Source organism: Entelurus aequoreus, linkage group LG28 (assembly GCF_033978785.1).
Source record: "Entelurus aequoreus isolate RoL-2023_Sb linkage group LG28, RoL_Eaeq_v1.1, whole genome shotgun sequence".
Classification (NCBI taxonomy): Eukaryota; Metazoa; Chordata; class Actinopteri; order Syngnathiformes; family Syngnathidae; genus Entelurus; species Entelurus aequoreus.
Genome location: NC_084758.1, coordinates 9,149,559 through 9,172,689, shown reverse-complemented (window position 1 = coordinate 9,172,689; position 23,131 = coordinate 9,149,559).

Below are 23,131 nucleotides of genomic sequence, written 5' to 3'. Positions count from 1 at the left end.
AATCCGGACCTATTAGCTGCCATAAAAGACAGAGACAGGAAATACTCTGAATACCAAAAATGTAAAACAGAAGTAGATAAACAACCCAATAATATCAACCTCAAATTACTCCTTTCAACTCTCAAAAAGCAATGCAATAAATTAAGAAATAAGTCAACCAACCTGACTAAATCCTTAAAAAAAAATTACATTAACGACAAAATAGAGGAAAACACGAATAAGCCACGTGAGCTCTGGAAAATTCTCAACAACCAGCTTCCTGGTTGCAGCCAGAAACTTAAAACAAGACTCACCAACATCAGCATCAAGGAGGGTGACTCCCTCATTACAGACAAAATGGAGGTAGCTAGCAGACTTAACGCCTTTTTCACCAGCATAGCTGCAACTCTTGTCAACAAGCTGTCCCACCACTCTGGTCGCTTTGGTGTAGAACACATTAAAGCCTTCTACAGAAAGCTAGGAGTATCCAACAATGATTTCAAATTAGAAATGGTCACAGCTGATGAGGTGTTTAAAAAATTGAGCGCGCTCCACCCTAACAAGGCCACCGGCCTTGATAATATTCCCTCCAGATTCCTCAGGGACTCTGCCTCCATCATTGCCCCGATCATCACGCACATAATAAACCTATCAATTACACAAGGCCAAGTACCAAAAGATTTTAAGATAGCAAGAGTAACTCCCCTCTTTAAAAAAGGAAGCAAATTGGAACCTGGCAACTACCGACCTGTTTCTATTCTCAGCTCCATTTCGAAAGTAATGGAGAAAATAGTTTATGAACAGGTCGATAGTTACCTTGCCACTAATAAACTCATGTACAAATTCCAATCCGGCTTCAGAACTAACCACTCCACTGACACATGCCTTCTCTATCTGACCGACCACATCAAACATGAGGTGGACGCGGGCAAATACTGCGGCATGGTCATGCTGGACCTTCAGAAGGCCTTTGACACCGTTAACCACGCTATACTGTTGGATAAGCTCAGAGCAATCGGATTTAACAAAACCTCTTGGAGCTGGATGCAGTCTTACTTGGAGGGGAGGGAGCAGGTGGTAGAGGTGAACGGCACCGTGTCCCCCCCCCTCTCGGTGAGCTGTGGAGTCCCCCAAGGCAGTATATTGGGACCTTTACTGTTCCTAATATACATAAACGACATGTCATCGGCATGTGACTGTGAATTGTTTTTGTTTGCGGATGACTCTGCCCTGCTGGTATCCGGCAAGGACAAGTCACAGGTGGAGAAAATCCTCAGTGCTGAGCTCTGTAGAACCTGCACCTGGCTCGCTGACAACAAGCTATCCATCCACTTGGGTAAAACAGAATCCATCCTGTTTGGGTCCCACATCAAACTTAAGAGAGTCAATCACTTCACCATAAAAGTAGGTGACAGTGTCATCACCAGGAAAGATGAGGTCACCTACCTAGGTTCCATTCTAGAGGCTAACCTTTCCTGTGATAAAATGGCAACCAAGGTAATCAAAAAGGTTAACCAACGAACGAGATTTCTCTACAGAATTTCCTCTCTGGTCAACAAAAGCACCTTGAGGATTCTGGCGGGAACTCTCGTTCAACCCTTTTTCGATTACGCATGCACCTCCTGGTACCCTAGCACCTCCAAAACCCTCAAATCTAAACTCCAAACATCTCAGAACAAGCTAGTCAGGTTACTTCTAGACCTCCACCCCAGATCCCACCTCACTCCTACCCACTTCTCTAAAGTGGGCTGGCTCAAGGTGGAGGACAGAGTTAAACAACTAGCACTGAGCCTAGTCTATAAAATCCGCTACACCTCCCTGATACCGAAGTACATGTCAAACTACTTCCTTAACGTAAATGACCGCCATAACCACAACACCAGGGGGTGCTCCACTAACCACGTTAAACCCAGATTCCGAACTAACAAAGGTCTTAACTCATTCTCTTTCTATGCCACATCAATGTGGAATGCGCTCCCAACAGGTATAAAAGAAAGGGCATCTCTATCCTCCTTCAAAACCGCTATAAAAGTTCACCTCCAGGCAGCTACAACCCTAAACTAACACCCTCCCCGGATTGCTAATAATCAAATGTAAACAATCAAATGCAGATTCTTTTTCTTATGCCTTCTGATCTCTCTCTCTCTCTCTCTCTCTCTCTCTCTCTATGTCCACTACTTGATGTCCATATCCCCACCCCCCCACCCCACCCCCCCTCCACACTCCTGATTGTAAATAATGTAAATAATTCAATGTGATTATCTTGTGTGATGACTGTATTATGATGATAGTATATATGATAGTATATATCTGTATCATGAATCAATTTAAGTGGACCCCGACTTAAACAAGTTGAAAAACTTATTCGGGTGTTACCATTTAGTGGTCAATTGTACGGAATATGTACTTCACTGTGCAACCTACTAATAAAAGTCTCAATCAATCAATCAAACTTAACCCGTAAATGTAAGAAAATGTAAGAAAATGCATTTTTTACGAAAAACATTTTTTGCTAAAATGTCGTAAAAATTCCAAAAAACGGACTTGATTCAACAGCACAATTCTGGTGCTGTAGTTGTAGGAGATGTCTGAAAACGTCATCAGGAGTCCCGACTAAACCCGTAAATGTAAGAAAATGCATTTTTTACGAAAAACATTTTTTGCTAAAATGTCGTAAGGGGGGACCCTGTCGTAAAAATGCCAAAAAACGGACTTGCTTCAGCAGCACAATTCTGGTGCTGTAGTTGTAGGAGATGTCTCAAAACGTCATCAGGAGTCCCTACAAAACCTAAAAATGGCATAAAATGCTTTTTTTGGGAAAACTTTTTTTTTCCAAAAAAAATTCAAAAAACGGACTTGTTTGAGCAGCACAATTCTGGTGCTGTAGTTGTAGGAGATGTCTGAAAACGTCATCAGGAGTCCCGACTAAACCCGTAAATGTAAGAAAATGCATTTTTTAAGAAAAACATTTTTTGCTAAAATGACGTAAGGGGGGACCCTGTCGTAAAAATGCCAAAAAACGGACTTGCTTCAGCAGTACAATTCTGGTGCTGTAGTTGTAGGAGATGTCTCAAAACGTCATCAGGAGTCCCTACAAAACCTAAAAATGGCATAAAATGCTTTTTTTGGGAAAACTTTTTTTTTCCAAAAAAAATTCAAAAAACAGACTTGCTTCAGCAGCACAATTCTGGTGCTGTAGTTGTAGGAGATGTCTCAAAACGTCATCAGGAGTCCCGACTAAACCCGTAAATGTAAGAAAATGTAAGAAAATGCATTTTTTACGAAAAACATTTTTTGCTAAAATGTCGTAAGGGGGACCCTGTCGTAAAAATTCCAAAAAACGGACTTGATTCAGCAGCACAATTCTGGTGCTGTAGTTGTAGGAGATGTCTGAAAACGTCATCAGGAGTCCCGACTAAACCCGTAAATGTAAGAAAATGTAAGAAAATGCATTTTTTACGAAAAACATTTTTTGCTAAAATGTCGTAAGGGGGGACCTTGTCGTAAAAATTCCAAAAAACGGACTTGATTCAGCAGCACAATTCTGGTGCTGTAGTTGTAGGAGATGTCTCAAAACGTCATCAGGAGTCCCTACAAAACCTAAAAATGGCATAAAATGCTTTTTTTGGGAAAACTTTTTTTTTACAAAAAAAAATTCAAAAAACGGACTTGTTTGAGCAGCACAATTCTGGTGCTGTAGTTGTAGGAGATGTCTGAAAACGTCATCAGGAGTCCCGACTAAACCCGTAAATGTAAGAAAATGTAAGAAAATGCGTTTTTTAAGAAAAACATTATTTGCTAAAATGACGTAAGGGGGGACCCTGTCGTAAAAATGCCAAAAAACGGACTTGCTTCAGCAGTACAATTCTGGTGCTGTAGTTGTAGGAGATGTCTCAAAACGTCATCAGGAGTCCCTACAAAACCTAAAAATGGCATAAAATGCTTTTTTTGGGAAAACTTTTTTTTTACAAAAAAAAATTCAAAAAACGGACTTGTTTGAGCAGCACAATTCTGGTGCTGTAGTTGTAGGAGATGTCTGAAAACGTCATCAGGAGTCCCGACTAAACCCGGAAATGTAAGAAAATGTAAGAAAATGCATTTTTTAAGAAAAACATTTTTTGCTAAAATGTCGTAAAAATTCCAAAAAACGGACTTGATTCAGCAGCACAATTCTGGTGCTGTAGTTGTAGGAGATGTCTCAAAACGTCATCAGGAGTCCCTACAAAACCTAAAAATGGCATAAAATGCTTTTTTTGGGAAAACTTTTTTTTTCCAAAAAAAAATTCAAAAAACGGACTTGTTTGAGCAGCACAATTCTGGTGCTGTAGTTGTAGGAGATGTCTGAAAACGTCATCAGGAGTCCCGACTAAACCCGGAAATGTAAGAAAATGTAAGAAAATGCATTTTTTAAGAAAAACATTTTTTGCTAAAATGTCGTAAGGGGGGACCCTGTCGTAAAAATTCCAAAAAACGGACTTGATTCAGCAGCACAATTCTGGTGCTGTAGTTGTAGGAGATGTCTCAAAACGTCATCAGGAGTCCCTACAAAACCTAAAAATGGCATAAAATGCTTTTTTTGGGAAAACTTTTTTTTTCCAAAAAAAATTCAAAAAACAGACTTGCTTCAGCAGCACAATTCTGGTGCTGTAGTTGTAGGAGATGTCTCAAAACGTCATCAGGAGTCCCGACTAAACCCGTAAATGTAAGAAAATGTAAGAAAATGCATTTTTTAAGAAAAACATTTTTTGCTAAAATGTCGTAAGGGGGGACCCTGTCGTAAAAATTCCAAAAAACGGACTTGCTTCAGCAGTACAATTCTGGTGCTGTAGTTGTAGGAGATGTCTCAAAACGTCATCAGGAGTCCCTACAAAACCTAAAAATGGCATTAAATGCTTTTTTTGGGAAAACTTTTTTTTTACAAAAAAAAATTCAAAAAACAGACTTGCTTCAGCAGCACAATTCTGGTGCTGTAGTTGTAGGAGATGTCTCAAAACGTCATCAGGAGTCCCGACTAAACCCGTAAATGTAAGAAAATGTAAGAAAATGCATTTTTTACGAAAAACATTTTTTGCTAAAATGTCGTAAGGGGGGACCCTGTCGTAAAAATGCCAAAAAACGGACTTGCTTCAGCAGCACAATTCTGGTGCTGTAGTTGTAGGAGATGTCTCAAAACGTCATCAGGAGTCCCTACCAAACCTAAAAATGGCATAAAATGCTTTTTTTGGGAAAACTTTTTTTTTACTAAAAAAAATTCAAAAAACGGACTTGTTTGAGCAGCACAATTCTGGTGCTGTAGTTGTAGGAGATGTCTCAAAACGTCATCAGGAGTCCCTACAAAACCTAAAAATGGCATAAAATGCTTTTTTTGGGAAAACTTTTTTATTCCAAAAAAAATTCAAAAAACGGACTTGTTTGAGCAGCACAATTCTGGTGCTGTAGTTGTAGGAGATGTCTGAAAACGTCATCAGGAGTCCCGACTAAACCCGTAAATGTAAGAAAATGCATTTTTTAAGAAAAACATTTTTTGCTAAAATGACGTAAGGGGGGACCCTGTCGTAAAAATGCCAAAAAACGGACTTGCTTCAGCAGTACAATTCTGGTGCTGTAGTTGTAGGAGATGTCTCAAAACGTCATCAGGAGTCCCTACAAAACCTAAAAATGGCATAAAATGCTTTTTTTGGGAAAACTTTTTTTTTCCAAAAAAAATTCAAAAAACAGACTTGCTTCAGCAGCACAATTCTGGTGCTGTAGTTGTAGGAGATGTCTGAAAACGTCATCAGGAGTCCCGACTAAACCCGTAAATGTAAGAAAATGTAAGAAAATGCATTTTTTACGAAAAACATTTTTTGCTAAAATGTCGTAAGGGGGGACCCTGTCGTAAAAATTCCAAAAAACGGACTTGATTCAGCAGCACAATTCTGGTGCTGTAGTTGTAGGAGATGTCTCAAAACGTCATCAGGAGTCCCTACAAAACCTAAAAATGGCATAAAATGCTTTTTTTGGGAAAACTTTTTTTTTACAAAAAAAAATTCAAAAAACGGACTTGTTTGAGCAGCACAATTCTGGTGCTGTATTTGTAGGAGATGTCTGAAAACGTCATCAGGAGTCCCGACTAAACCCGTAAATGTAAGAAAATGTAAGAAAATGCATTTTTTACGAAAAACATTTTTTGCTAAAATGTCGTAAGGGGGACCCTGTCGTAAAAATTCCAAAAAACGGACTTGATTCAGCAGCACAATTCTGGTGCTGTAGTTGTAGGAGATGTCTCAAAACGTCATCAGGAGTCCCTACAAAACCTAAAAATGGCATAAAATGCTTTTTTTGGGAAAACTTTTTTTTTCCAAAAAAAATTCAAAAAACAGACTTGCTTCAGCAGCACAATTCTGGTGCTGTAGTTGTAGGAGATGTCTCAAAACGTCATCAGGAGTCCCGACTAAACCCGTAAATGTAAGAAAATGTAAGAAAATGCATTTTTTAAGAAAAACATTTTTTGCTAAAATGTCGTAAGGGGGACCCTGTCGTAAAAATTCCAAAAAACGGACTTGCTTCAGCAGTACAATTCTGGTGCTGTAGTTGTAGGAGATGTCTCAAAACGTCATCAGGAGTCCCTACAAAACCTAAAAATGGCATAAAATGCTTTTTTTGGGAAAACTTTTTTTTTACAAAAAAAAATTCAAAAAACGGACTTGTTTGAGCAGCACAATTCTGGTGCTGTATTTGTAGGAGATGTCTGAAAACGTCATCAGGAGTCCCGACTAAACCCGTAAATGTAAGAAAATGTAAGAAAATGCATTTTTTACGAAAAACATTTTTTGCTAAAATGTCGTAAGGGGGGACCCTGTCGTAAAAATTCCAAAAAACGGATTAGATTCAGCAGCACAATTCTGGTGCTGTAGTTGTAGGAGATGTCTCAAAACGTCATCAGGAGTCCCTACAAAACCTAAAAATGGCATAAAATGCTTTTTTTGGGAAAACTTTTTTTTTACAAAAAAAAATTCAAAAAACGGACTTGTTTGAGCAGCACAATTCTGGTGCTGTAGTTGTAGGAGATGTCTGAAAACGTCATCAGGAGTCCCGACTAAACCCGTAAATGTAAGAAAATGCATTTTTTACGAAAAACATTTTTTGCTAAAATGTCGTAAGGGGGGACCCTGTCGTAAAAATGCCAAAAAACGGACTTGCTTCAGCAGCACAATTCTGGTGCTGTAGTTGTAGGAGATGTCTCAAAACGTCATCAGGAGTCCCTACAAAACCTAAAAATGGCATAAAATGCTTTTTTTGGGAAAACTTTTTTTTTCCAAAAAAAATTCAAAAAACGGACTTGTTTGAGCAGCACAATTCTGGTGCTGTAGTTGTAGGAGATGTCTGAAAACGTCATCAGGAGTCCCGACTAAACCCGTAAATGTAAGAAAATGCATTTTTTAAGAAAAACATTTTTTGCTAAAATGACGTAAGGGGGGACCCTGTCGTAAAAATGCCAAAAAACGGACTTGCTTCAGCAGTACAATTCTGGTGCTGTAGTTGTAGGAGATGTCTCAAAACGTCATCAGGAGTCCCTACAAAACCTAAAAATGGCATAAAATGCTTTTTTTGGGAAAACTTTTTTTTTCCAAAAAAAATTCAAAAAACAGACTTGCTTCAGCAGCACAATTCTGGTGCTGTAGTTGTAGGAGATGTCTGAAAACGTCATCAGGAGTCCCGACTAAACCCGTAAATGTAAGAAAATGTAAGAAAATGCATTTTTTACGAAAAACATTTTTTGCTAAAATGTAGTAAGGGGGGACCCTGTCGTAAAAATTCCAAAAAACGGACTTGATTCAGCAGCACAATTCTGGTGCTGTAGTTGTAGGAGATGTCTCAAAACGTCATCAGGAGTCCCTACAAAACCTAAAAATGGCATAAAATGCTTTTTTTGGGAAAACTTTTTTTTTACAAAAAAAAATTCAAAAAACGGACTTGTTTGAGCAGCACAATTCTGGTGCTGTAGTTGTAGGAGATGTCTGAAAACGTCATCAGGAGTCCCGACTAAACCCGTAAATGTAAGAAAATGCATTTTTTACGAAAAAGATTTTTTGCTAAAATGTCGTAAGGGGGGACCCTGTCGTAAAAATTCCAAAAAACGGACTTGATTCAACAGCACAATTCTGGTGCTGTAGTTGTAGGAGATGTCTCAAAACGTCATCAGGAGTCCCGACTAAACCCGTAAATGTAAGAAAATGTAAGAAAATGCATTTTTTAAGAAAAACATTTTTTGCTAAAATGACGTAAGGGGGGACCCTGTCGTAAAAATGCCAAAAAACGGACTTGCTTCAGCAGTACAATTCTGGTGCTGTAGTTGTAGGAGATGTCTCAAAACGTCATCAGGAGTCCCTACAAAACCTAAAAATGGCATAAAATGCTTTTTTTGGGAAAACTTTTTTTTTACAAAAAAAAATTCAAAAAACGGACTTGTTTGAGCAGCACAATTCTGGTGCTGTAGTTGTAGGAGATGTCTGAAAACGTCATCAGGAGTCCCGACTAAACCCGTAAATGTAAGAAAATGTAAGAAAATGCATTTTTTAAGAAAAACATTTTTTGCTAAAATGACGTAAGGGGGGACCCTGTCGTAAAAATGCCAAAAAACGGACTTGCTTCAGCAGTACAATTCTGGTGCTGTAGTTGTAGGAGATGTCTCAAAACGTCATCAGGAGTCCCTACAAAACCTAAAAATGGCATAAAATGCTTTTTTTGGGAAAACTTTTTTTTTACAAAAAAAAATTCAAAAAACGGACTTGTTTGAGCAGCACAATTCTGGTGCTGTAGTTGTAGGAGATGTCTGAAAACGTCATCAGGAGTCCCGACTAAACCCGTAAATGTAAGAAAATGTAAGAAAATGCATTTTTTAAGAAAAACATTTTTTGCTAAAATGACGTAAGGGGGGACCCTGTCGTAAAAATGCCAAAAAACGGACTTGCTTCAGCAGTACAATTCTGGTGCTGTAGTTGTAGGAGATGTCTCAAAACGTCATCAGGAGTCCCTACAAAACCTAAAAATGGCATAAAATGCTTTTTTTGGGAAAACTTTTTTTTTACAAAAAAAAATTCAAAAAACGGACTTGTTTGAGCAGCACAATTCTGGTGCTGTAGTTGTAGGAGATGTCTGAAAACGTCATCAGGAGTCCCGACTAAACCCGTAAATGTAAGAAAATGTAAGAAAATGCATTTTTTAAGAAAAACATTTTTTGCTAAAATGACGTAAGGGGGGACCCTGTCGTAAAAATGCCAAAAAACGGACTTGCTTCAGCAGTACAATTCTGGTGCTGTAGTTGTAGGAGATGTCTCAAAACGTCATCAGGAGTCCCTACAAAACCTAAAAATGGCATAAAATGCTTTTTTTGGGAAAACTTTTTTTTTCCAAAAAAAAATTCAAAAAACGGACTTGTTTGAGCAGCACAATTCTGGTGCTGTAGTTGTAGGAGATGTCTGAAAACGTCATCAGGAGTCCCGACTAAACCCGTAAATGTAAGAAAATGTAAGAAAATGCATTTTTTAAGAAAAACATTTTTTGCTAAAATGTCGTAAGGGGGGACCCTGTCGTAAAAATTCCAAAAAACGGACTTGATTCAGCAGCACAATTCTGGTGCTGTAGTTGTAGGAGATGTCTCAAAACGTCATCAGGAGTCCCTACAAAACCTAAAAATGGCATAAAATGCTTTTTTTGGGAAAACTTTTTTTTTCCAAAAAAAATTCAAAAAACAGACTTGCTTCAGCAGCACAATTCTGGTGCTGTAGTTGTAGGAGATGTCTCAAAACGTCATCAGGAGTCCCGACTAAACCCGTAAATGTAAGAAAATGTAAGAAAATGCATTTTTTAAGAAAAACATTTTTTGCTAAAATGTCGTAAGGGGGGACCCTGTCGTAAAAATTCCAAAAAACGGACTTGCTTCAGCAGTACAATTCTGGTGCTGTAGTTGTAGGAGATGTCTCAAAACGTCATCAGGAGTCCCTACAAAACCTAAAAATGGCATTAAATGCTTTTTTTGGGAAAACTTTTTTTTTACAAAAAAAAATTCAAAAAACAGACTTGCTTCAGCAGCACAATTCTGGTGCTGTAGTTGTAGGAGATGTCTCAAAACGTCATCAGGAGTCCCGACTAAACCCGTAAATGTAAGAAAATGTAAGAAAATGCATTTTTTACGAAAAACATTTTTTGCTAAAATGTCGTAAGGGGGCACCCTGTCGTAAAAATGCCAAAAAACGGACTTGCTTCAGCAGCACAATTCTGGTGCTGTAGTTGTAGGAGATGTCTCAAAACGTCATCAGGAGTCCCGACTAAACCCGTAAATGTAAGAAAATGTAAGAAAATGCATTTTTTAAGAAAAACATTTTTTGCTAAAATGTCGTAAGGGGGGACCCTGTCGTAAAAATTCCAAAAAACGGACTTGCTTCAGCAGTACAATTCTGGTGCTGTAGTTGTAGGAGATGTCTCAAAACGTCATCAGGAGTCCCTACAAAACCTAAAAATGGCATAAAATGCTTTTTTTGGGAAAACTTTTTTTTTACTAAAAAAAATTCAAAAAACGGACTTGTTTGAGCAGCACAATTCTGGTGCTGTAGTTGTAGGAGATGTCTGAAAACGTCATCAGGAGTCCCGACTAAACCCGTAAATGTAAGAAAATGTAAGAAAATGCATTTTTTACGAAAAACATTTTTTGCTAAAATGTCGTAAGGGGGGACCCTGTCGTAAAAATTCCAAAAAACGGACTTGAATCAGCAGCACAATTCTGGTGCTGTAGTTGTAGGAGATGTCTCAAAACGTCATCAGGAGTCCCTACAAAACCTAAAAATGGCATAAAATGCTTTTTTTGGGAAAACTTTTTTTTTACAAAAAAAAATTCAAAAAACGGACTTGTTTGAGCAGCACAATTCTGGTGCTGTAGTTGTAGGAGATGTCTGAAAACGTCATCAGGAGTCCCGACTAAACCCGTAAATGTAAGAAAATGTAAGAAAATGCATTTTTTAAGAAAAACATTTTTTGCTAAAATGTCGTAAGGGGGGACCCTGTCGTAAAAATTCCAAAAAACGGACTTGCTTCAGCAGTACAATTCTGGTGCTGTAGTTGTAGGAGATGTCTCAAAACGTCATCAGGAGTCCCTACAAAACCTAAAAATGGCATAAAATGCTTTTTTTGGGAAAACTTTTTTTTTCCAAAAAAAATTCAAAAAACAGACTTGCTTCAGCAGCACAATTCTGGTGCTGTAGTTGTAGGAGATGTCTCAAAACGTCATCAGGAGTCCCGACTAAACCCGTAAATGTAAGAAAATGTAAGAAAATGCATTTTTTAAGAAAAACATTTTTTGCTAAAATGTCGTAAGGGGGGACCCTGTCGTAAAAATTCCAAAAAACGGACTTGCTTCAGCAGTACAATTCTGGTGCTGTAGTTGTAGGAGATGTCTCAAAACGTCATCAGGAGTCCCTACAAAACCTAAAAATGGCATAAAATGCTTTTTTTGGGAAAACTTTTTTTTTACTAAAAAAAATTCAAAAAACGGACTTGTTTGAGCAGCACAATTCTGGTGCTGTAGTTGTAGGAGATGTCTGAAAACGTCATCAGGAGTCCCGACTAAACCCGTAAATGTAAGAAAATGTAAGAAAATGCATTTTTTACGAAAAACATTTTTTGCTAAAATGTCGTAAGGGGGGACCCTGTCGTAAAAATTCCAAAAAACGGACTTGATTCAGCAGCACAATTCTGGTGCTGTAGTTGTAGGAGATGTCTCAAAACGTCATCAGGAGTCCCTACAAAACCTAAAAATGGCATAAAATGCTTTTTTTGGGAAAACTTTTTTTTTACAAAAAAAAATTCAAAAAACGGACTTGTTTGAGCAGCACAATTCTGGTGCTGTAGTTGTAGGAGATGTCTGAAAACGTCATCAGGAGTCCCGACTAAACCCGTAAATGTAAGAAAATGTAAGAAAATGCATTTTTTACGAAAAACATTTTTTGCTAAAATGTCGTAAGGGGGGACCCTGTCGTAAAAATTCCAAAAAACGGACTTGATTCAGCAGCACAATTCTGGTGCTGTAGTTGTAGGAGATGTCTCAAAACGTCATCAGGAGGCCCTACAAAACCTAAAAATGGCATAAAATGCTTTTTTTGGGAAAACTTTTTTTTTCCAAAAAAAATTCAAAAAACAGACTTGCTTCAGCAGCACAATTCTGGTGCTGTAGTTGTAGGAGATGTCTCAAAACGTCATCAGGAGTCCCGACTAAACCCGTAAATGTAAGAAAATGTAAGAAAATGCATTTTTTAAGAAAAACATTTTTTGCTAAAATGTCGTAAGGGGGGACCCTGTCGTAAAAATTCCAAAAAACGGACTTGCTTCAGCAGTACAATTCTGGTGCTGTAGTTGTAGGAGATGTCTCAAAACGTCATCAGGAGTCCCTACAAAACCTAAAAATGGCATAAAATGCTTTTTTTGGGAAAACTTTTTTTTACAAAAAAAAATTCAAAAAACGGACTTGTTTGAGCAGCACAATTCTGGTGCTGTAGTTGTAGGAGATGTCTGAAAACGTCATCAGGAGTCCCGACTAAACCCGTAAATGTAAGAAAATGTAAGAAAATGCATTTTTTACGAAAAACATTTTTTGCTAAAATGTCGTAAGGGGGGACCCTGTCGTAAAAATGCCAAAAAACGGACTTGCTTCAGCAGTACAATTCTGGTGCTGTAGTTGTAGGAGATGTCTCAAAACGTCATCAGGAGTCCCTACAAAACCTAAAAATGGCATTAAATGCTTTTTTTGGGAAAACTTTTTTTTTACAAAAAAAAATTCAAAAAACAGACTTGCTTCAGCAGCACAATTCTGGTGCTGTAGTTGTAGGAGATGTCTCAAAACGTCATCAGGAGTCCCGACTAAACCCGTAAATGTAAGAAAATGTAAGAAAATGCATTTTTTACGAAAAACATTTTTTGCTAAAATGTCGTAAAAATGCCAAAAAACGGACTTGCTTCAGCAGCACAATTCTGGTGCTGTAGTTGTAGGAGATGTCTCAAAACGTCATCAGGAGTCCCTACAAAACCTAAAAATGGCATAAAATGCTTTTTTTGGGAAAACTTTTTTTTTCCAAAAAAAATTCAAAAAACGGACTTGTTTGAGCAGCACAATTCTGGTGCTGTAGTTGTAGGAGATGTCTGAAAACGTCATCAGGAGTCCCGACTAAACCCGTAAATGTAAGAAAATGCATTTTTTAAGAAAAACATTTTTTGCTAAAATGACGTAAGGGGGGACCCTGTCGTAAAAATGCCAAAAAACGGACTTGCTTCAGCAGTACAATTCTGGTGCTGTAGTTGTAGGAGATGTCTCAAAACGTCATCAGGAGTCCCGACTAAACCCGTAAATGTAAGAAAATGTAAGAAAATGCATTTTTTACGAAAAACATTTTTTGCTAAAATGTCGTAAGGGGGGACCCTGTCGTAAAAATTCCAAAAAACTGACTTGATTCAGCAGCACAATTCTGGTGCTGTAGTTGTAGGAGATGTCTCAAAACGTCATCAGGAGTCCCTACAAAACCTAAAAATGGCATAAAATGCTTTTTTTGGGAAAACTTTTTTTTTACAAAAAAAAATTCAAAAAACGGACTTGTTTGAGCAGCACAATTCTGGTGCTGTATTTGTAGGAGATGTCTGAAAACGTCATCAGGAGTCCCGACCAAACCCGTAAATGTAAGAAAATGTAAGAAAATGCATTTTTTACGAAAAACATTTTTTGCTAAAATGTCGTAAGGGGGGACCCTGTCGTAAAAATTCCAAAAAACGGATTAGATTCAGCAGCACAATTCTGGTGCTGTAGTTGTAGGAGATGTCTCAAAACGTCATCAGGAGTCCCTACAAAACCTAAAAATGGCATAAAATGCTTTTTTTGGGAAAACTTTTTTTTTACAAAAAAAAATTCAAAAAACGGACTTGTTTGAGCAGCACAATTCTGGTGCTGTAGTTGTAGGAGATGTCTGAAAACGTCATCAGGAGTCCCGACTAAACCCGTAAATGTAAGAAAATGCATTTTTTACGAAAAACATTTTTTGCTAAAATGTCGTAAGGGGGGACCCTGTCGTAAAAATTCCAAAAAACGGACTTGATTCAACAGCACAATTCTGGTGCTGTAGTTGTAGGAGATGTCTCAAAACGTCATCAGGAGTCCCGACTAAACCCGTAAATGTAAGAAAATGTAAGAAAATGCATTTTTTAAGAAAAACATTTTTTGCTAAAATGACGTAAGGGGGACCCTGTCGTAAAAATGCCAAAAAACGGACTTGCTTCAGCAGTACAATTCTGGTGCTGTAGTTGTAGGAGATGTCTCAAAACGTCATCAGGAGTCCCTACAAAACCTAAAAATGGCATAAAATGCTTTTTTTGGGAAAACTTTTTTTTTACAAAAAAAAATTCAAAAAACGGACTTGTTTGAGCAGCACAATTCTGGTGCTGTAGTTGTAGGAGATGTCTGAAAACGTCATCAGGAGTCCCGACTAAACCCGTAAATGTAAGAAAATGTAAGAAAATGCATTTTTTACGAAAAACATTTTTTGCTAAAATGTCGTAAGGGGGGACCCTGTCGTAAAAATTCCAAAAAACGGACTTGATTCAGCAGCACAATTCTGGTGCTGTAGTTGTAGGAGATGTCTCAAAACGTCATCAGGAGTCCCTACAAAACCTAAAAATGGCATAAAATGCTTTTTTTGGGAAAACTTTTTTTTTACAAAAAAAAATTCAAAAAACGGACTTGTTTGAGCAGCACAATTCTGGTGCTGTAGTTGTAGGAGATGTCTGAAAACGTCATCAGGAGTCCCGACTAAACCCGTAAATGTAAGAAAATGCATTTTTTACGAAAAACATTTTTTGCTAAAATGTCGTAAGGGGGGACCCTGTCGTAAAAATGCCAAAAAACGGACTTGCTTCAGCAGCACAATTCTGGTGCTGTAGTTGTAGGAGATGTCTCAAAACGTCATCAGGAGTCCCTACAAAACCTAAAAATGGCATAAAATGCCTTTTTTGGGAAAACTTTTTTATTCCAAAAAAAATTCAAAAAACGGACTTGTTTGAGCAGCACAATTCTGGTGCTGTAGTTGTAGGAGATGTCTGAAAACGTCATCAGGAGTCCCGACTAAACCCGTAAATGTAAGAAAATGCATTTTTTAAGAAAAACATTTTTTGCTAAAATGACGTAAGGGGGGACCCTGTCGTAAAAATGCCAAAAAACGGACTTGCTTCAGCAGTACAATTCTGGTGCTGTAGTTGTAGGAGATGTCTCAAAACGTCATCAGGAGTCCCTACAAAACCTAAAAATGGCATAAAATGCTTTTTTTGGGAAAACTTTTTTTTTCCAAAAAAAATTCAAAAAACAGACTTGCTTCAGCAGCACAATTCTGGTGCTGTAGTTGTAGGAGATGTCTGAAAACGTCATCAGGAGTCCCGACTAAACCCGTAAATGTAAGAAAATGTAAGAAAATGCATTTTTTACGAAAAACATTTTTTGCTAAAATGTCGTAAGGGGGGACCCTGTCGTAAAAATTCCAAAAAACGGACTTGATTCAGCAGCACAATTCTGGTGCTGTAGTTGTAGGAGATGTCTCAAAACGTCATCAGGAGTCCCTACAAAACCTAAAAATGGCATAAAATGCTTTTTTTGGGAAAACTTTTTTTTTACAAAAAAAAATTCAAAAAACGGACTTGTTTGAGCAGCACAATTCTGGTGCTGTAGTTGTAGGAGATGTCTGAAAACGTCATCAGGAGTCCCGACTAAACCCGTAAATGTAAGAGAATGCATTTTTTACGAAAAACATTTTTTGCTAAAATGTCGTAAGGGGGGACCCTGTCGTAAAAATTCCAAAAAACGGACTTGATTCAACAGCACAATTCTGGTGCTGTAGTTGTAGGAGATGTCTCAAAACGTCATCAGGAGTCCCGACTAAACCCGTAAATGTAAGAAAATGTAAGAAAATGCATTTTTTAAGAAAAACATTTTTTGCTAAAATGACGTAAGGGGGACCCTGTCGTAAAAATGCCAAAAAACGGACTTGATTCAGCAGTACAATTCTGGTGCTGTAGTTGTAGGAGATGTCTCAAAACGTCATCAGGAGTCCCTACAAAACCTAAAAATGGCATAAAATGCTTTTTTTGGGAAAACTTTTTTTTTACAAAAAAAAATTCAAAAAACGGACTTGTTTGAGCAGCACAATTCTGGTGCTGTAGTTGTAGGAGATGTCTGAAAACGTCATCAGGAGTCCCGACTAAACCCGTAAATGTAAGAAAATGTAAGAAAATGCATTTTTTAAGAAAAACATTTTTTGCTAAAATGTCGTAAGGGGGGACCCTGTCGTAAAAATGCCAAAAAACGGACTTGATTCAGCAGCACAATTCTGGTGCTGTAGTTGTAGGAGATGTCTCAAAACGTCATCAGGAGTCCCTACAAAACCTAAAAATGGCATAAAATGCTTTTTTTGGGAAAACTTTTTTTTTCCAAAAAAAATTCAAAAAACAGACTTGCTTCAGCAGCACAATTCTGGTGCTGTAGTTGTAGGAGATGTCTCAAAACGTCATCAGGAGTCCCGACTAAACCCGTAAATGTAAGAAAATGTAAGAAAATGCATTTTTTAAGAAAAACATTTTTTGCTAAAATGTCGTAAGGGGGGACCCTGTCGTAAAAATTCCAAAAAACGGACTTGCTTCAGCAGTACAATTCTGGTGCTGTAGTTGTAGGAGATGTCTCAAAACGTCATCAGGAGTCCCTACAAAACCTAAAAATGGCATAAAATGCTTTTTTTGGGAAAACTTTTTTTTTACCAAAAAAAATTCAAAAAACGGACTTGTTTGAGCAGCACAATTCTGGTGCTGTAGTTGTAGGAGATGTCTGAAAACGTCATCAGGAGTCCCGACTAAACCCGTAAATGTAAGAAAATGTAAGAAAATGCATTTTTTACGAAAAACATTTTTTGCTAAAATGTCGTAAAAATTCCAAAAAACTGACTTGATTCAACAGCACAATTCTGGTGCTGTAGTTGTAGGAGATGTCTCAAAACGTCATCAGGAGTCCCGACTAAACCCGTAAATGTAAGAAAATGTAAGAAAATGCATTTTTTAAGAAAAACATTTTTTGCTAAAATGACGTAAGGGGGGACCCTGTCGTAAAAATGCCAAAAAACGGACTTGCTTCAGCAGTACAATTCTGGTGCTGTAGTTGTAGGAGATGTCTCAAAACGTCATCAGGAGTCCCTACAAAACCTAAAAATGGCATAAAATGCTTTTTTTTGGGAAAACTTTTTTTTTACAAAAAAAAATTCAAAAAACGGACTTGTTTGAGCAGCACAATTCTGGTGCTGTAGTTGTAGGAGATGTCTGAAAACGTCATCAGGAGTCCCGACTAAACCCGTAAATGTAAGAAAATGTAAGAAAATGCATTTTTTAAGAAAAACATTTTTTGCTAAAATGACGTAAGGGGGGACCCTGTCGTAAAAATGCCAAAAAACGGACTTGCTTCAGCAGTACAATTCTGGTGCTGTAGTTGTAGGAGATGTCTCAAAACGTCATCAGGAGTCCCGACTAAACCCGTAAATGTAAGAAAATGCATTTTTTAAGAAAAACATTTTTTGCTAAAATGTCGTAAGGGGGGACCCTGTCGTAAAAATTCCAAAAAACGGACTTGCTTCAGCAGTACAATTCTGGTGCTGTAGTTGTAGGAGATGTCTCAAAACGTCATCAGAAGTCCCTACAAAACCTAAAAATGGCATAAAATGCTTTTTTTGGGAAAACTTTTTTTTTACAAAAAAAAATTCAAAAAACGGACTTGTTTGAGCAGCACAATTCTGGTGCTGTAGTTGTAGGAGATGTCTGAAAACGTCATCAGGAGTCCCGACTAAACCCGTAAATGTAAGAAAATGTAAGAAAATGCATTTTTTACGAAAAACATTTTTTGCTAAAATGTCGTAAGGGGGGACCCTGTCGTAAAAATTCCAAAAAACGGACTTGCTTCAGCAGTACAATTCTGGTGCTGTAGTTGTAGGAGATGTCTCAAAACGTCATCAGGAGTCCCTACAAAACCTAAAAATGGCATTAAATGCTTTTTTTGGGAAAACTTTTTTTTTACAAAAAAATTTTCAAAAAACAGACTTGCTTCAGCAGCACAATTCTGGTGCTGTAGTTGTAGGAGATGTCTCAAAACGTCATCAGGAGTCCCGACTAAACCCGTAAATGTAAGAAAATGTAAGAAAATGCATTTTTTAAGAAAAACATTTTTTGCTAAAATAACGTAAAAATGTCGTAAAAATGCCAAAAAACGGACTTGCTTCAGCAGTACAATTTTGGTGCTGTAGTTGTAGGAGATGTCTCAAAACGTCATCAGGAGTCCCTACAAAACCTAAAAATGGCATAAAATGCTTTTTTTGGGAAAACTTTTTTTTTACAAAAAAAAATTCAAAAAACGGACTTGTTTGAGCAGCACAATTCTGGTGCTGTAGTTGTAGGAGATGTCTGAAAACGTCATCAGGAGTCCCGACTAAACCCGTAAATGTAAGAAAATGTAAGAAAATGCATTTTTTAAGAAAAACATTTTTTGCTAAAATGTCGTAAGGGGGGACCCTGTCGTAAAAATTCCAAAAAACGGACTTGATTCAGCAGCACAATTCTGGTGCTGTAGTTGTAGGAGATGTCTCAAAACGTCATCAGGAGTCCCTACAAAACCTAAAAATGGCATAAAATGCTTTTTTTGGGAAAACTTTTTTTTTCCAAAAAAAATTCAAAAAACAGACTTGCTTCAGCAGCACAATTCTGGTGCTGTAGTTGTAGGAGATGTCTCAAAACGTCATCAGGAGTCCCTACAAAACCTAAAAATGGCATGAAATGCTTTTTTTGGGAAAACTTTTTTTTTCCAAAAAAAATTCAAAAAACGGACTTGTTTGAGCAGCACAATTCTGGTGCTGTAGTTGTAGGAGATGTCTGAAAACGTCATCAGGAGTCCCGACTAAACCCGTAAATGTAAGAAAATGCATTTTTTAAGAAAAACATTTTTTGCTAAAATGACGTAAGGGGGGACCCTGTCGTAAAAATGCCAAAAAACGGACTTGCTTCAGCAGTACAATTCTGGTGCTGTAGTTGTAGGAGATGTCTCAAAACGTCATCAGGAGTCCCTACAAAACCTAAAAATGGCATGAAATGCTTTTTTTGGGAAAACTTTTTTTTTCCAAAAAAAATTCAAAAAACGGACTTGTTTGAGCAGCACAATTCTGGTGCTGTAGTTGTAGGAGATGTCTGAAAACGTCATCAGGAGTCCCGACTAAACCCGTAAATGTAAGAAAATGCATTTTTTAAGAAAAACATTTTTTGCTAAAATGACGTAAGGGGGGACCCTGTCGTAAAAATGCCAAAAAACGGACTTGCTTCAGCAGTACAATTCTGGTGCTGTAGTTGTAGGAGATGTCTCAAAACGTCATCAGGAGTCCCTACAAAACCTAAAAATGGCATAAAATGCTTTTTTTGGGAAAACTTTTTTTTTCCAAAAAAAATTCAAAAAACAGACTTGCTTCAGCAGCACAATTCTGGTGCTGTAGTTGTAGGAGATGTCTGAAAACGTCATCAGGAGTCCCGACTAAACCCGTAAATGTAAGAAAATGCATTTTTTACGAAAAACATTTTTTGCTAAAATGTCGTAAGGGGGGACCCTGTCGTAAAAATTCCAAAAAACGGACTTGATTCAGCAGCACAATTCTGGTGCTGTAGTTGTAGGAGATGTCTCAAAACGTCATCAGGAGTCCCTACAAAACCTAAAAATGGCATAAAATGCTTTTTTTGGGAAAACTTTTTTTTTACAAAAAAAAATTCAAAAAACGGACTTGTTTGAGCAGCACAATTCTGGTGCTGTAGTTGTAGGAGATGTCTGAAAACGTCATCAGGAGTCCCGACTAAACCCGTAAATGTAAGAAAATGCATTTTTTACGAAAAACATTTTTTGCTAAAATGTCGTAAGGGGGGACCCTGTCGTAAAAATTCCAAAAAACGGACTTGATTCAGCAGCACAATTCTGGTGCTGTAGTTGTAGGAGATGTCTCAAAACGTCATCAGGAGTCCCTACAAAACCTAAAAATGGCATAAAATGCTTTTTTTGGGAAAACTTTTTTTTTACAAAAAAAAATTCAAAAAACGGACTTGTTTGAGCAGCACAATTCTGGTGCTGTAGTTGTAGGAGATGTCTGAAAACGTCACCAGGAGTCCCGACTAAACCCGTAAATGTAAGAAAATGTAAGAAAATGCATTTTTTACGAAAAACATTTTTTGCTAAAATGTCGTAAAAATTCCAAAAAACGGACTTGATTCAACAGCACAATTCTGGTGCTGTAGTTGTAGGAGATGTCTGAAAACGTCATCAGGAGTCCCGACTAAACCCGTAAATGTAAGAAAATGCATTTTTTACGAAAAACATTTTTTGCTAAAATGTCGTAAGGGGGGACCCTGTCGTAAAAATGCCAAAAAACGGACTTGCTTCAGCAGTACAATTCTGGTGCTGTAGTTGTAGGAGATGTCTCAAAACGTCATCAGGAGTCCCTACAAAACCTAAAAATGGCATAAAATGCTTTTTTTGGGAAAACTTTTTTTTTACAAAAAAAAATTCAAAAAACGGACTTGTTTGAGCAGCACAATTCTGGTGCTGTAGTTGTAGGAGATGTCTGAAAACGTCATCAGGAGTCCCGACTAAACCCGTAAATGTAAGAAAATGCATTTTTTACGAAAAACATTTTTTGCTAAAATGTCGTAAGGGGGGACCCTGTCGTAAAAATTCCAAAAAACGGACTTGATTCAGCAGCACAATTCTGGTGCTTTAGTTGTAGGAGATGTCTCAAAACGTCATCAGGAGTCCCTACAAAACCTAAAAATGGCATAAAATGCTTTTTTTGGGAAAACTTTTTTTTTACAAAAAAAAATTCAAAAAACGGACTTGTTTGAGCAGCACAATTCTGGTGCTGTAGTTGTAGGAGATGTCTGAAAACGTCATCAGGAGTCCCGACTTAACCCGTAAATGTAAGAAAATGTAAGAAAATGCATTTTTTACGAAAAACATTTTTTGCTAAAATGTCGTAAAAATTCCAAAAAACGGACTTGATTCAACAGCACAATTCTGGTGCTGTAGTTGTAGGAGATGTCTGAAAACGTCATCAGGAGTCCCGACTAAACCCGTAAATGTAAGAAAATGCATTTTTTACGAAAAACATTTTTTGCTAAAATGTCGTAAGGGGGGACCCTGTCGTAAAAATGCCAAAAAACGGACTTGCTTCAGCAGCACAATTCTGGTGCTGTAGTTGTAGGAGATGTCTCAAAACGTCATCAGGAGTCCCTACAAAACCTAAAAATGGCATAAAATGCTTTTTTTGGGAAAACTTTTTTTTTCCAAAAAAAATTCAAAAAACGGACTTGTTTGAGCAGCACAATTCTGGTGCTGTAGTTGTAGGAGATGTCTGAAAACGTCATCAGGAGTCCCGACTAAACCCGTAAATGTAAGAAAATGCATTTTTTAAGAAAAACATTTTTTGCTAAAATGACGTAAGGGGGGACCCTGTCGTAAAAATGCCAAAAAACGGACTTGCTTCAGCAGTACAATTCTGGTGCTGTAGTTGTAGGAGATGTCTCAAAACGTCATCAGGAGTCCCTACAAAACCTAAAAATGGCATAAAATGCTTTTTTTGGGAAAACTTTTTTTTTCCAAAAAAAATTCAAAAAACAGACTTGCTTCAGCAGCACAATTCTGGTGCTGTAGTTGTAGGAGATGTCTGAAAACGTCATCAGGAGTCCCGACTAAACCCGTAAATGTAAGAAAATGTAAGAAAATGCATTTTTTACGAAAAACATTTTTTGCTAAAATGTCGTAAGGGGGGACCTTGTCGTAAAAATTCCAAAAAACGGACTTGATTCAGCAGCACAATTCTGGTGCTGTAGTTGTAGGAGATGTCTCAAAACGTCATCAGGAGTCCCTACAAAACCTAAAAATGGCATAAAATGCTTTTTTTGGGAAAACTTTTTTTTTACAAAAAAAAATTCAAAAAACGGACTTGTTTGAGCAGCACAATTCTGGTGCTGTAGTTGTAGGAGATGTCTGAAAACGTCATCAGGAGTCCCGACTAAACCCGTAAATGTAAGAAAATGTAAGAAAATGCGTTTTTTAAGAAAAACATTATTTGCTAAAATGACGTAAGGGGGGACCCTGTCGTAAAAATGCCAAAAAACGGACTTGCTTCAGCAGTACAATTCTGGTGCTGTAGTTGTAGGAGATGTCTCAAAACGTCATCAGGAGTCCCTACAAAACCTAAAAATGGCATAAAATGCTTTTTTTGGGAAAACTTTTTTTTTACAAAAAAAAATTCAAAAAACGGACTTGTTTGAGCAGCACAATTCTGGTGCTGTAGTTGTAGGAGATGTCTGAAAACGTCATCAGGAGTCCCGACTAAACCCGGAAATGTAAGAAAATGTAAGAAAATGCATTTTTTAAGAAAAACATTTTTTGCTAAAATGTCGTAAAAATTCCAAAAAACGGACTTGATTCAGCAGCACAATTCTGGTGCTGTAGTTGTAGGAGATGTCTCAAAACGTCATCAGGAGTCCCTACAAAACCTAAAAATGGCATAAAATGCTTTTTTTGGGAAAACTTTTTTTTTCCAAAAAAAAATTCAAAAAACGGACTTGTTTGAGCAGCACAATTCTGGTGCTGTAGTTGTAGGAGATGTCTGAAAACGTCATCAGGAGTCCCGACTAAACCCGGAAATGTAAGAAAATGTAAGAAAATGCATTTTTTAAGAAAAACATTTTTTGCTAAAATGTCGTAAGGGGGGACCCTGTCGTAAAAATTCCAAAAAACGGACTTGATTCAGCAGCACAATTCTGGTGCTGTAGTTGTAGGAGATGTCTCAAAACGTCATCAGGAGTCCCTACAAAACCTAAAAATGGCATAAAATGCTTTTTTTGGGAAAACTTTTTTTTTCCAAAAAAAATTCAAAAAACAGACTTGCTTCAGCAGCACAATTCTGGTGCTGTAGTTGTAGGAGATGTCTCAAAACGTCATCAGGAGTCCCGACTAAACCCGTAAATGTAAGAAAATGTAAGAAAATGCATTTTTTAAGAAAAACATTTTTTGCTAAAATGT